The 14,788-nt window shown below is 38.2% G+C and overlaps 1 non-coding gene across 1 annotated transcript; it reads left to right on the top strand.

Moving 5' to 3' along the window:
• Positions 1-6,263: 6,263 nt before the first annotated feature.
• On the top strand, positions 6,264-6,369 carry LOC145956648 (small nucleolar RNA R71). The gene has a single exon (XR_014432887.1). It is a non-coding gene; the product is annotated as a small nucleolar RNA R71 (small nucleolar RNA).
• The last annotated feature ends 8,419 nt before the right edge of the window (positions 6,370-14,788 follow it).

Below are 14,788 nucleotides of genomic sequence, written 5' to 3'. Positions count from 1 at the left end.
CAATGAAATTAGCCACTCATGGCCATTACAAATTCTGCAGCAAATTCCATAAGAGAGTACAAAGTTGGAAGTGAAAAACCAGAGAATTTGGGTTCCCTTCTTCGTGTGTATGCTCTAGCCCCCCAATCTGTGTGTTACTAAAAAGAACACTTGCCCCCTCCAATTGGTCTCTAGCTGTAGCCTAGTGGATGTCCAGCTGTAGCCTCCATTAGTGGTTCAATTAGTGGAAAACCACTAATTATTTTTCCCTTTTTCCTTGTTTGTTTCTCCTTAATTTAAGGCCCCTTGTCTTTCTTTTTAATTTAGTGCTCATGTGCTTCTTGTTTCTTTCCTTAATTTTTGTCCCCCACTATTTTTCTCCTTAATTTTGGGCCCCACATATGTTCTGTCCAAGGAAAAGTTGGGATTTTTAACCCAAGGCTGCAGCTCTGGAATGGGGGCTGCAGCTCCAACTCTCTGGAATTGGTTTCCATACGCACAAGGCTTCAAGGCTGCAGCTCTGGAATGGGGGCTGCAGCTCCAACTCTCTGGAATTGGTTTCCATACGCACAAGGCTTCAAGGCTGCAGCTCTGGAATGGGGGCTGCAGCTCCAACTCTCTGGAATTGGTCCATATACGCACAAAGCTCCAAGGCTGCAGCTCTGGAATGGGGGCTGCAGCTCCAACTCTCTGGAACACTTCTTTTTGGTTCATGCTTCATGGCTGCAGCTCTGGTTTTGGGGCTATAGCCTTGGATTTCCAATTTCATCAAAAACCTACACAAAAAGGAAATATTTTTAGCCAAAGAAACTACACTCTTGTAACTCCTTAGATTAATCTTAGTTCATCTATTTGGAGGGTCAAACATAACCAAAATTACTTATATCTCATCCAAAATAAGTGCCAAATTAAGCATAAAAATATGCAATTTGAGCACTTATCAACTCCCCCCAACTTACTCATTTGTTTGTCCCCAAACAAAGGTTCCACTATGACTACAAATTGACAACACTTTCTAATTCACAAATTGCTTTTATATCAACAAGAGAATAAGTCATCAATTAATTCACCTTCATCAAATTAATTCCTACTCACTTGAGGTGCCACATTTTCAAACATACTTAATCAAAGAATTCACAAATCAAATCACAAACTTGAGCACTATGAATCAGTGATTGAATAAATACTCCTCACTGGTGTATCTCTCCTTGGGTGAGTGTTTCTCTCAACTACACTCATCATTTCTATGAACATAAGCATTGATATCATCTCTCCATTACCACTCTTGAAAAGAAGATGAAGGATCTCAAGGTCTTTTGATGGTTGTAATGGGGCTTGGTTAACAAAGAAATATGATTTTTCTAGTTAAACAAGGTTCAAAGTTCAAACTCTAGAGAGCACAATAAACATAAGCAACAAGACTCAAAATTTATTCACTCTTCAATTTTCAACTCCAACCATATCTCTCGGCCCAATTTCTACCTTCACTTTTCCCATATTTACCCTCACAATCTATTGACTCAATTGCAAGAATCCCACCTCTTTTGAGACTTTTTGTACATTAACTTAGTTTTTTTTTTTTTTTTTTTTTTTTTTTTAAACTTTTTTTTTTTTTTAACTTTTTATGAAGCTATTTTGAATGGAGTTGTACAGTACAATGATAACATTAGAGATGTAATTCTCACTTTAACACTTCACAACATGGTATTTCTTTTCTTTTTCTTCAACCTTTGACAATTTTCACTCCCCCCAACTTAACCCACAATCATTTTCATCATGCTCTCTAAGGTTTGGTTAGGGTGAGGAATTTATGATTGGTATAGGCTTAAGGGTTGAATAAAGGGTAATGCTCAAATGGGTTTCAAACAAAGATTTTTCTCAAATGAAGGTTAGCTGTTTGGTTCTAGGTTTAACAGATCTTCAATATGAACAACATAATGCCTTGATCTTTTCCAACATTTCTTACAAGAGCAACAATTTCAAGAATCAAACAATGCATACACATATGCTATGATGGTGACTCTCAAACATATAAGTGTATGTATTGGGTGTTCTCACTCACTGGCTTGGCTCAATAAATCCAACCACTGACCTTTCATGTCAAGTTAAAGAGATGCTCATGAATTCTAAGATTATGCATAAATTATAGAGTGCAACCAAAAGATGAGTATTAACAACACTTTTTTTTTTCTTCGGTGAATTTAAAGATGAAAGTTTTCTTCTTGCTGATTTGAAACAACTTGACTTGTCTTTCAAAAAGAACTGAGTGTTTCAATAGTCAGTGATTATTCACAAACTAGTGACTTTCCACAAAAACCCCAAACGTTTATTAGTACTTGACCTAAGCACCACAAGCCAAAACAACACATGTATAATTATAACATCCAACACATAAAACCATAACTAACACAAAACAAACAGATAGTTTAAACTGAACAAGCTAGCAATAAACCACCATAATATTTAAATACTAAAATTTAAAATTGCAAAAAATTAAAATGAACTTTTCTCCACAGTCTGTCTCAAAAATCCTCTGACTCGGATTCCTCTTCTTCTCCTTCCTCTTCTTCCTCTGCTTCTTCATCTCTCTCAACTTCCTCTTCCTGTCCATGCTCAGCAGCAAGTTGTGCACTATGAACTCCTGACTGTTGCACTCCACCCCCTCCTAAGTATATAGGACTGTCCCCAGGCCATAAAATTTGGTCAACAAGGGTTTCTAAAGTAGGCCATGGATAGAGACTTCTTGTTTCAGTTTATTTCAAGCACAATTAACCATGTGGATGATATGCACGTCAAAAAGCAAAGATTAATGTGCCAAAAATTAACATGGAGTTGAATTTCACATGGTGTTCTTGCAAACATTTCCACAAACACTTTGCATGCACCTTAAATAAGCATTTTTTTTTTAAGCAAACACAGTGTTTCATTCACTTCAACAATTCAAGAGTTCTTTTGAGAAATTACAATTTAAAAATCACATTGTGCTTCAAGAGGAAGAAGAAATTTGAAAGAATCGCATGTAACTAGAGGAGAAAAATCTATGAAAAAATTTACCTTTTTAGTGTGATTTGAAGGAGAAGAGAACTATGAAATATTTCATTAATCTCCTACCAACAAGAGAGACTCATGAGAAGAGAGTGGGAGTATAAGAGAGTGTGGAAGGGTTTAGAGGTTGAGAACATGAAAAGAGAGTGAAGAGAAGTGTATTCGTAGCTTGGAAGTGGAAAATGGGTCTTAAAATCACTTAAAAATTTTGGGCATTTGAACCTGGGGCTGCAGCCACGGTTTTTGGAGCTGCAGCTACAATGGTGGCAGAGATATTGAGCTTGGGCTTGGAAATCAGAGCTGCAGCTGCGTTTTTTTTTTTTTTTTTTTTTTTTTTTTTTTTCATGTGGAGCTTGGCAGAGAGTTACCGCTGCAGCCGTGAATGAGGGCTGCAGCTCTGGACCCCTGGACGTGAAACAGAAAATTAAGGCTTGAGCCTTGGATCCGGGGCTTGAGCCCTCATATCAGAAAATTTTTTTTCAAGTTTTTCTGCTAAATCCGCTGCAGCCGTGAATGAAGGCTGCAGCCCTGAGACTTGAAACTTGAAATTTTTACTTCCTTTTCACTCTTTTATAGCTCTCAACCTCTCTAAAACTTGTTCCTACACTCCCACATTTTTAACAGCTATAATGAACTCATAATTAACACAAACAATCACACAATTAACCAAGTGCAACTAACATGACACACAAAATATAAGATATGCAATGATACATGAATATCATACATTCAAACATGCATTGATACTACCATATCATTTACTCATGAAGCCTAAATAACACAACAAGTAGTAACCAAGATATGAAATTAGCAAAACACAATCATGGAAATCATCAAGCAACATTCATACTGATATCAAGCAATTCTATGAACAAAAACTCTTAATTACTTACTATTCAAACTAAATTGGGAATCTAAAAATAGAAATCAAAATAAGAACGTGCTAATTTAATGTCTTTAGCTTGACAATCCTGTTTGTTCATGGCTCCTTCAAATATGTGCTGGTAGTGGATCTCTCCACCTCACCACCCAAATAATGCTTGAGCCTCTTACCATTAACTAGCCAATTCCTTCCAGAGGCAGGATCTTCAAGTTCAATGGCTCCATAGGATTTGACAGATTTAATTGAGAAAAGACCTGACCACTTAGATTTGATCTTCTCAGGGAAGAGTTTCAACCTGGAATTGAACAATAATACCTGCTGGCCAGGTTGGAAGTTCCTATTCAGAATCTTCTTGTCATGATATATCTTGGCTTTGTGCTTGTAGGACTTAAAAGACTCATAAGCTTTCAATCTCCTTTCTTCCCATTCATGCAATTGAAGCTTTCTTTTCTCCCCTACTGCCTTCAAATCATAATTTAAGGCCTTCAAAGCCCAAAATGCTTTATGTTCCAATCCCACTGGAAGATGACAAGCTTTACCAATGACCTTTTCCAATTCTTCATTAGAGATAGGCAAAGCCTTCTCTAGTGGCAATGAGCACTTGAAATCATTTTGAGTTTCCAAGTACACATCATCTAATACATCAATTCTAAAGCAATCTTTGTTGCCTTTTGGAAACTTCGTTGTTTCAAATACATTGAAACTCACTTCCTCATCTTGGACTCTCACCTTCAGCTTTCCATCATCCATGTCTATGATAACTCTAGCTGTCTTCATGAAGGGTCTGCCCAGAATTAGTGGGACTTCCAAATCTTCTTCCATGTCCATGATCACAAAATCAACTGGAAACATGAACTTGTCGACCTTTACTATCATATCTTCCACTATGCCATATGGAAGCTTAATAGATCTGTCTGCCAACTGTAAGGTCATTCTTGTAGGTCTCACTTCTACTTCTCCTATCTTCTTCAGCATGGATAAAGGCATTAAGTTAATGCTGGCTCCAAGGTCTAAAAGTGCCTTACCCACTGATAGATTACCAATTGATACAGGAAGAGTGAAACTGCCTGGGTCTCTGGACTTTTGAGGTAGAGACTTTTGTATAATAGCACTGCAACCTGCCTCAAGCTCCACAGTCTCTTCTTCAAGAATTCTTTTCTTCTTAGTTAACAATCCCTTCATGAACCTGGCATATGTAGTCATTTGTTCCATGGCTTCAGTGAAAGGAATATTAATTTGTAGCTTCTTGATGATGTCCAGAAACCTTGCAAATTGTCTTTCCTTCTCTTTCTTAGATGGGGCATGAGGGTAAGGTAAGTCTTTAATAGGAACAGTAGAACTAACTTCCTTGCCCTTCTTTTTATTCTTCTCCTTCTCAATCTCATTTTTCTCTCTTATTTTCTCATTATTTACACTCTCACTCTTATTTTTTTCTTCCTCATTCTTCTCAATCTCTTCCTCAACCCCCGTCAATTCAACATTTTCTTTCTCATTCTCAGCATCCTCATTGTTCTCACTCACTCCAACATCTTCACCAACTACCTTCCCACTTCTTGTTGTTATAGCTTGGCAATACTCCTTGGGGTTGGTCATGGTATTGGCTGAAAATGGGCCTTTAGACATGTCAGCCAATTGTTTAGCTAGCTGACCCACCTGCACCTCCAAGTTCTTGATGGATGCCTCTGTATTCTTCTGGTTGTTCATAGATACCTGCATAAACTGGTTCAGAGTATCCTCCAATTTGCTGGTTCTTTCATGCATAGAAGGATAAGCAGGCTGGTGTTGTTGTTGTTGTTGTGGTGGTGGCCTATTGGATGGTCCAACTTCATTCCTCCATCCATAACCTTGGTTGTTATTGTTGCTTCTCCAACCTTGATTTCCCTGCATATAATTGTTAGTGCTATAATTACGGGAATTAAAATTACCTCCTTGTTGTTGGTTCCCCACATAGTTGACCTCTTCTTCATTTGGAATTTCTGAACAGTGACCATTGGGATGATCTCCTCCACAAAAATCACATTTTAAGGGAGGATTTTGTTGGGTTGAAAAAGAAGCAATAGCATGAAGCTGTTGTGGAATCTTGGCCATCTGCTTAGTCAATGCTTCAATTTGTTGAGATAGCAGCTTATTCTGAGCAAGGATTGCATCATTAGTGTTAAGATCAAGAACTCCTCTTCTATGAGATTGATGTCTTCCATGCTCTGCTTGTTGATCAGAAGATGCCAAAGACTCTATAATTTGAGTGGCCTCTTCTGGACTCACAGTCATCATGGTGCCACCAGCTGCTGCATCTAATAACATCTTCACCTCAGGCTTGATTCCATTCACAAAGAAATTAAGTTGAGCTATATCTTCAAACCCATGGTTAGGACATTTTCTGAGCAATGACTTAAATCTCTCCCAGGCTTCACAAAATGGCTCATCTACACCTTGCCTGAAAGTAGTGATTTCTGACTTGGCCTTAATATACTTGGATGAAGGATAGAATCGGTTTACAAACTTATTTTCCACATCACCCCAGCTTGTCAAACTTTGATTTGGGTGAGATTGTAACCAAACTTTAGCTTTTCCTGTCAAAGAAAATGGAAACAACCTCAAATATACAGCTTCCTCATCAGCCTTAGGAATTCCCATAGTTCCACATAACTCATAGAAATTTGATAGGTGTGAGTATGGGTCTTCATGATCAAGGCCAGCAAATTGTTGTGAGCTAACCAAGGTAAGGAAGGCAGGTTTCATCTCCATGGCTCTAGAAGTGTTTGGAGCTGCAATACTAGAGAAATGTCTAGGACCCTGTTGTTGTGCATAATCACCTAGGGTCCGTCTGGGAGGCCTGGTTGGTCCATTTCCACCATTATTATTTCCTGTTCCGTCTTCAGCCATTGGTTGATTTGATGAAGTAGAAGAACTTGGAAAATCCTGCTGTTGTTCTAGGATTCTCTCTAACTGTCTCAGCCTTCGTGTTCTGTTATTATTCCTCCTTGCTGTTCTTTCAATTTCAGGATCAAAATGTAATTCTTCAGCTGGAGTTTTCCCTCGCATACAATTCCAAGAAGTCTGCACAGCAAGGTGAGTCCAAAAAAAATACAGCAAGACAAATATCTCTATTCAAAGTATTCACAAAATAATTTACAAAATTACTAAATCACAAGATTAAAAATTACTAATTAGCACCAAATCCCCGGCAACGGCGCCAGAAACTTGATGGGGTTTTTTTTCGCAAACCTATCACTTGGCAAGTGAACCAAGTTTCGAAGTAGTATTTAAAGATCGTCCTCAGGGATTTGAGTGATTAGTAATTCTTACTCTAATGATTTCTAAGAAAATGATGTTCAAATTGTAGATGAGTGAAAATAGATTAAAACAACAAAATAAAACAAACGTAGTAAGGTCAATGATTAAGAAACAAGGATTGGTTCGGAAGCACTTGCTAACTCATATATCTTCTTAAAATAAATGCTATTCTAATTCCATTATTTCCACGTTCATTAAGTAATCCAACAAGATTCCTCAAGGTTGAATCCTAAAGTCATTAAGCTCAAAACATGATTCCTCTATGTTTTGAGTTCAACACTTCGCATTAAGAACAAGAACTTGAACAATGTGACTAACCAAATCAAGTCTATCCCTAGAACAAGAATTGATTAGGTGCAAGATTCAGTTCGGGTTTTCAAAAACGTTTTCCAACTGGATTCAAAAACCAAAAATTCATACAACGGGTGATCAAGCCGATATAAGCATTAAGTAAAGAATCATACACAAATAATGAGATTAAAATGCATATATTTAAGAAGGAGAAGAGTTAGTAGTTACATCCAACCAATCCTCAATGAAATTAGCCACTCATGGCCATTACAAATTCTGCAGCAAATTCCATAAGAGAGTACAAAGTTGGAAGTGAAAAACCAGAGAATTTGGGTTCCCTTCTTCGTGTGTATGCTCTAGCCCCCCAATCTGTGTGTTACTAAAAAGAACACTTGCCCCCTCCAATTGGTCTCTAGCTGTAGCCTAGTGGATGTCCAGCTGTAGCCTCCATTAGTGGTTCAATTAGTGGAAAACCACTAATTATTTTTCCCTTTTTCCTTGTTTGTTTCTCCTTAATTTAAGGCCCCTTGTCTTTCTTTTTAATTTAGTGCTCATGTGCTTCTTGTTTCTTTCCTTAATTTTTGTCCCCCACTATTTTTCTCCTTAATTTTGGGCCCCACATATGTTCTGTCCAAGGAAAAGTTGGGATTTTTAACCCAAGGCTGCAGCTCTGGAATGGGGGCTGCAGCTCCAACTCTCTGGAATTGGTTTCCATACGCACAAGGCTTCAAGGCTGCAGCTCTGGAATGGGGGCTGCAGCTCCAACTCTCTGGAATTGGTTTCCATACGCACAAGGCTTCAAGGCTGCAGCTCTGGAATGGGGGCTGCAGCTCCAACTCTCTGGAATTGGTCCATATACGCACAAAGCTCCAAGGCTGCAGCTCTGGAATGGGGGCTGCAGCTCCAACTCTCTGGAACACTTCTTTTTGGTTCATGCTTCATGGCTGCAGCTCTGGTTTTGGGGCTATAGCCTTGGATTTCCAATTTCATCAAAAACCTACACAAAAAGGAAATATTTTTAGCCAAAGAAACTACACTCTTGTAACTCCTTAGATTAATCTTAGTTCATCTATTTGGAGGGTCAAACATAACCAAAATTACTTATATCTCATCCAAAATAAGTGCCAAATTAAGCATAAAAATATGCAATTTGAGCACTTATCAGTAAGTATGAACATCTCTCTCAACTTCCTCTTCCTGTCCATGCTCAGCAGCAAGTTGTGCACTATGAACTCCTGACTGTTGCACTCCACCCCCTCCTAAGTATATAGGACTGTCCCCAGGCCATAAAATTTGGTCAACAAGGGTTTCTAAAGTAGGCCATGGATAGAGACTTCTTGTTTCAGTTTATTTCAAGCACAATTAACCATGTGGATGATATGCACGTCAAAAAGCAAAGATTAATGTGCCAAAAATTAACATGGAGTTGAATTTCACATGGTGTTCTTGCAAACATTTCCACAAACACTTTGCATGCACCTTAAATAAGCATTTTTTTTTTTAAGCAAACACAGTGTTTCATTCACTTCAACAATTCAAGAGTTCTTTTGAGAAATTACAATTTAAAAATCACATTGTGCTTCAAGAGGAAGAAGAAATTTGAAAGAATCGCATGTAACTAGAGGAGAAAAATCTATGAAAAAATTTACCTTTTTAGTGTGATTTGAAGGAGAAGAGAACTATGAAATATTTCATTAATCTCCTACCAACAAGAGAGACTCATGAGAAGAGAGTGGGAGTATAAGAGAGTGTGGAAGGGTTTAGAGGTTGAGAACATGAAAAGAGAGTGAAGAGAAGTGTATTCGTAGCTTGGAAGTGGAAAATGGGTCTTAAAATCACTTAAAAATTTTGGGCATTTGAACCTGGGGCTGCAGCCACGGTTTTTGGAGCTGCAGCTACAATGGTGGCAGAGATATTGAGCTTGGGCTTGGAAATCAGAGCTGCAGCTGCGTTTTTTTTTTTTTTTTTTTTTTTTTTTTTTTTTTTTTTTTTTTTTTTTTTGCTCTCATGTGGAGCTTGGCAGAGAGTTACCGCTGCAGCCGTGAATGAGGGCTGCAGCTCTGGACCCCTGGACGTGAAACAGAAAATTAAGGCTTGAGCCTTGGATCCGGGGCTTGAGCCCTCATATCAGAAAATTTTTTTTCAAGTTTTTCTGCTAAATCCGCTGCAGCCGTGAATGAAGGCTGCAGCCCTGAGACTTGAAACTTGAAATTTTTACTTCCTTTTCACTCTTTTATAGCTCTCAACCTCTCTAAAACTTGTTCCTACACTCCCACATTTTTAACAGCTATAATGAACTCATAATTAACACAAACAATCACACAATTAACCAAGTGCAACTAACATGACACACAAAATATAAGATATGCAATGATACATGAATATCATACATTCAAACATGCATTGATACTACCATATCATTTACTCATGAAGCCTAAATAACACAACAAGTAGTAACCAAGATATGAAATTAGCAAAACACAATCATGGAAATCATCAAGCAACATTCATACTGATATCAAGCAATTCTATGAACAAAAACTCTTAATTACTTACTATTCAAACTAAATTGGGAATCTAAAAATAGAAATCAAAATAAGAACGTGCTAATTTAATGTCTTTAGCTTGACAATCCTGTTTGTTCATGGCTCCTTCAAATATGTGCTGGTAGTGGATCTCTCCACCTCACCACCCAAATAATGCTTGAGCCTCTTACCATTAACTAGCCAATTCCTTCCAGAGGCAGGATCTTCAAGTTCAATGGCTCCATAGGATTTGACAGATTTAATTGAGAAAAGACCTGACCACTTAGATTTGATCTTCTCAGGGAAGAGTTTCAACCTGGAATTGAACAATAATACCTGCTGGCCAGGTTGGAAGTTCCTATTTTGAATGAGTAACAATTCTCTGGTTTTTCACTTCCAACTTTGTACTCTCTTATGGAATTTGCTGCAGAATTTGTAATGGCCATGAGTGGCTAATTTCATTGAGGATTGGTTGGATGTAACTACTAACTCTTCTCCTTCTTAAATATATGCATTTTAATCTCATTATTTGTGTATGATTCTTTACTTAATGCTTATATCGGCTTGATCACCCGTTGTATGAATTTTTGGTTTTTGAATCCAGTTGGAAAACGTTTTTGAAAACCCGAACTGAATCTTGCACCTAATCAATTCTTGTTCTAGGGATAGACTTGATTTGGTTAGTCACATTGTTCAAGTTCTTGTTCTTAATGCGAAGTGTTGAACTCAAAACATAGAGGAATCATGTTTTGAGCATAATGACTTTAGGATTCAACCTTGAGGAATCTTGTTGGATTACTTAATGAACGTGGAAATAATGGAATTAGAATAGCATTTATTTTAAGAAGATATATGAGTTAGCAAGTGCTTCCGAACCAATCCTTGTTTCTTAATCATTGACCTTACTACGTTTGTTTTATTTTGTTGTTTTAATCTATTTTCACTCATCTACAATTTGAACATCAATTTCGTATAAATCATTAGAGAAAGAATTACTAAACACCCAAATCCCTGAGGACGATCTTTAAATACTACTTCGAAACTTGGTTCACTTGCCAAGTGATAGTCAAAACATGATTCCTCTATGTTTTGAGTTCAACACTTCGCATTAAGAACAAGAACTTGAACAATGTGACTAACCAAATCAAGTTTATCCCTAGAACAAGAATTGATTAGGTGCAAGATTCAGTTCGGGTTTTCAAAAACAACACAAGCATAATTATAACATCCAACACTCACATTAAAGTGTTGGATACCATTAAAGTGTAACGACCCGATAGGTCACTACACTCACAACCGCAGCACTCGGAAACACTAGGTAGAATAGAACGAGTATATAAATATAGGATCTAGAATATAAATATATACGAATGTTCCAATCCAACTAGAGTTAGGGCGTACAATACAAACATTTCATCAAAAGTCACTATGCCAAGTGACTGAAAACAAACAAAGCGTCCAAAAAGATTCAGCTCCACCTTCCAGCTAAAAATACACCACCTATCCCTGCTCTGCTCCCATACATAGTATGATCATTGCAGTCCAACCACATGAAAACAACAAAAGGGTAAGCTAGTATAAAAGAAATAACATATAGAAAATTTAAGAAATATAAATAACCACAACTATCAACACTTCATCAACTTACATCCCATTAATTTTTCAACCTGGTCATCAATATTCATATAATGCGTCGTCATGCATATAAACTCGGAGATCTCCTACAACAACTCAGCCCTTCGGCCTACAACAACTCAGCCTTACGGCCTACAACAACTCAGCCTTTCGGCCTACAACAACTCAGCCTTACGGCCTACAACAACTCAGCCTTACGGCCTACAACAACTCAGCCTTACGGCCTACAACCACCAATATTAACACACAACACAACACAACCGTACAGCTCAAAATAGCATCTTACAACAATGTACCACTAATACAACTCAACTCGTCTCAACAACATTAATCAATATTAGTCAACATATTCATGAAATAACACATCCCAAACAACCTTCAACATATTTTAATCACTCATTGTGAAGTGACAACCATTACTAATCATAGAATATCTGGAGTTATAATGCTCCTATCAGGCTCATCCTTATCTCATATTAAAGATAAGAAGATTTCCTATAACTCTTATGAAGACACCAAATCCTAATTCCTTCATCTACCATGTTAAAAATGATAAAAACCGAAACAACTATAAGGAATACTGGCAGCTTGACCCCTCTTCACTAAAACAGACATATATGGAGTTATAGTACTCCTATCATACTAATCCTTATCTCATATGAAAGATAAGAAGATGTTCTACAATTCTCATGAAGACATCGAGTCCAAATTATTTCATCTACCTTGTGAAAAATTATAAAAACCGAAACAGCTATAACCAATGCTGGCAGCCTGACCTCTCTTCACTAAAACTGCCATATCTAGAGTTCTAGACCTCCTTTTTGGGTGATTCCAACTCCATTGGAAAGCTAACATCCAGGGCTACAACTTTCATGAAGACCTCAAGACCAAATTCGGTCATCTAGGCCCACCGCTGCAGCGCTAAATCCAGCGCTTTAGCTGTAACTCTCTGCCAGCTCATTTTCTCCTGGGCTTCCTTTTTCGTTTCAGCACCAAGTGCAGAAATTCTACACTTCCATGGCTTCCCTTTACATTTTCCAACAATAATCCATCAATGTTTACCCCCAAAACATGATCTACCAACCACCTACAACTCAAAAACATCAACAATTACAACATACATGCATCAATCATCAAAATCCCCAAATTTTCATCAAACCCCATAAAATGGAATTTCATCAAACATCACCATCAATCCACAATAATCAGTCATCAAGTAAGTTTTTAGCTCATTTCTAAACAATCCATCACAAACAACTAACTTCCCTTACCTTGGCTCAAAAACCCCAAGCTCCGGGAAGACGGGTATGGAAGGGAAGAAGAGGAAGAGAACTCCACACACGGTATGCTACCCTTGGTTTCCAGCAGCTTGCAAAGAAGGGTCTTCAGAATCACTCATGGATTTAGCTAGAAAAAGGGATTTGAATAAGATTAAGATTTGAGAGAAAAAGAAAGATCAACCACTATGTGCCCAAAAGAGAAAGCAAGTGAGAGTGGTGAGGGTCCAGGGGAAGAAAGAAAGAGAAAAAAAAATAAAAATCTGGGGCCTCACATCCTCCCCAACAACAAGAGTTTTCGTCCCCGAAAACAGACTTACTTGGGAAAAGAAAGGGGTAACGCTCCCTGAGCTGCTGCTCCACCTCCCAAGTAGCCTCACCAGTAGTTGCATCCCACAATACCTTCACCAGAGTAATGGACTTGTCCCTCAACTCCTTCAGCTTATGATCAACTATAGCTATGGGCAACTTCTCAAAGGTCAGGTTCTCCTTCACTTGCACATCATCTAGTTCCACCACATGACTCGGGTCATGGACGTACTTTCTCAACTGGGATACATGAAATACATCGTGTAGGTTCGAAAGAGACGGAGGTAAAGCCAACCGATAAGCAACCGGACCCACACGCTATATTATCTGGTAGGGATCGACAAACCTCGGTGTCAACTTCTTTGCTTTCAGTGCTCTACCTACACCAGAGGTCGGAGTCACCTTCAAAAACACATGTTCCCCCTCAGCAAACTCCAAAGGCTTGCGCCTCTTGTCAGCATACGACTTCTGTCTACTCTGCGCAGTCTTCATCCTTTCCTGAATCATCTTTACTTTCTCAGTGAATCTTTCTCTCAAAACCCTTACTTCTCTTTTTCCCATTTCTCACTTGCGGAACTCCTCCTAGTGGCTGTGGTGTTTAGGTGATGATGTTGGTGTGGGAAATTAGCTGAAGATCTCCTTCTCCATTGGTCTCCGTCTGCTTCCAATCTTCTTCCCATTTCTTCTTCCTAGAGTTCAGGTTTTTACACCAAGGTAAGGGAAGTTAGTTGTTTGTGATGGATTGTTTAGAAATGAGCTAAAAACTTACTTGATGACTGATTATTGTGGATTGATGGTGATGTTTGATGAAATTCCATTTTATGGGGTTTGATGAAAATTTGGGGATTTTGATGATTGATGCATGTATGTTGTAATTGTTGATGTTTTTGAGTTGTAGGTGGTTGGTAGATCATGTTTTGGGGGTAAACATTGATGGATTATAGTTGGAAAATGTAAAGGGAAGCCATGGAAGTGTAGAATTTCTGCACTTGGTGCTGAAACGAAAAAGGAAGCCCAGGAGAAAATGAGCTGGCAGAGAGTTACAGCTAAAGCGCTGGATTTAGCGCTGCAGCGGTGGGCCTAGATGACCGAATTTGGTCTTGAGGTCTTCATGAAAGTTGTAGCCCTTGATGTTAGCTTTCCAATGGAGTTGGAATCACCCAAAAAGGAGGTCTAGAACTCTAGATATGGCAGTTTTAGTGAAGAGAGGTCAGGCTGCCAGCATTGGTTATAGCTGTTTCGGTTTTTATAATTTTTCACAAGGTAGATGAAATAATTTGGACTCGATGTCTTCATGAGAATTGTAGAACATCTTCTTATCTTTCATATGAGATAAGGATTAGTATGATAGGAGTACTATAACTCCATATATGTCTGTTTTAGTGAAGAGGGGTCAAGCTGCCAGTATTCCTTATAGTTGTTTCGGTTTTTATCATTTTTAACATGGTAGATGAAGGAATTAGGATTTGGTGTCTTCATAAGAGTTATAGGAAATCTTCTTATCTTTAATATGAGATAAGGATGAGCCTGATAGGAGAATTATAACTCCC

Source organism: Cajanus cajan, chromosome 3 (genome assembly GCF_000230855.2).
Source record: "Cajanus cajan strain Asha chromosome 3, NIPB_CcT2T_4, whole genome shotgun sequence".
In the NCBI taxonomy this organism is placed as follows: domain Eukaryota; kingdom Viridiplantae; phylum Streptophyta; class Magnoliopsida; order Fabales; family Fabaceae; genus Cajanus; species Cajanus cajan.
The sequence above is the reverse complement of the archived record's forward strand: the minus strand, read 5'-3'. Positions and strand labels throughout refer to the sequence as shown.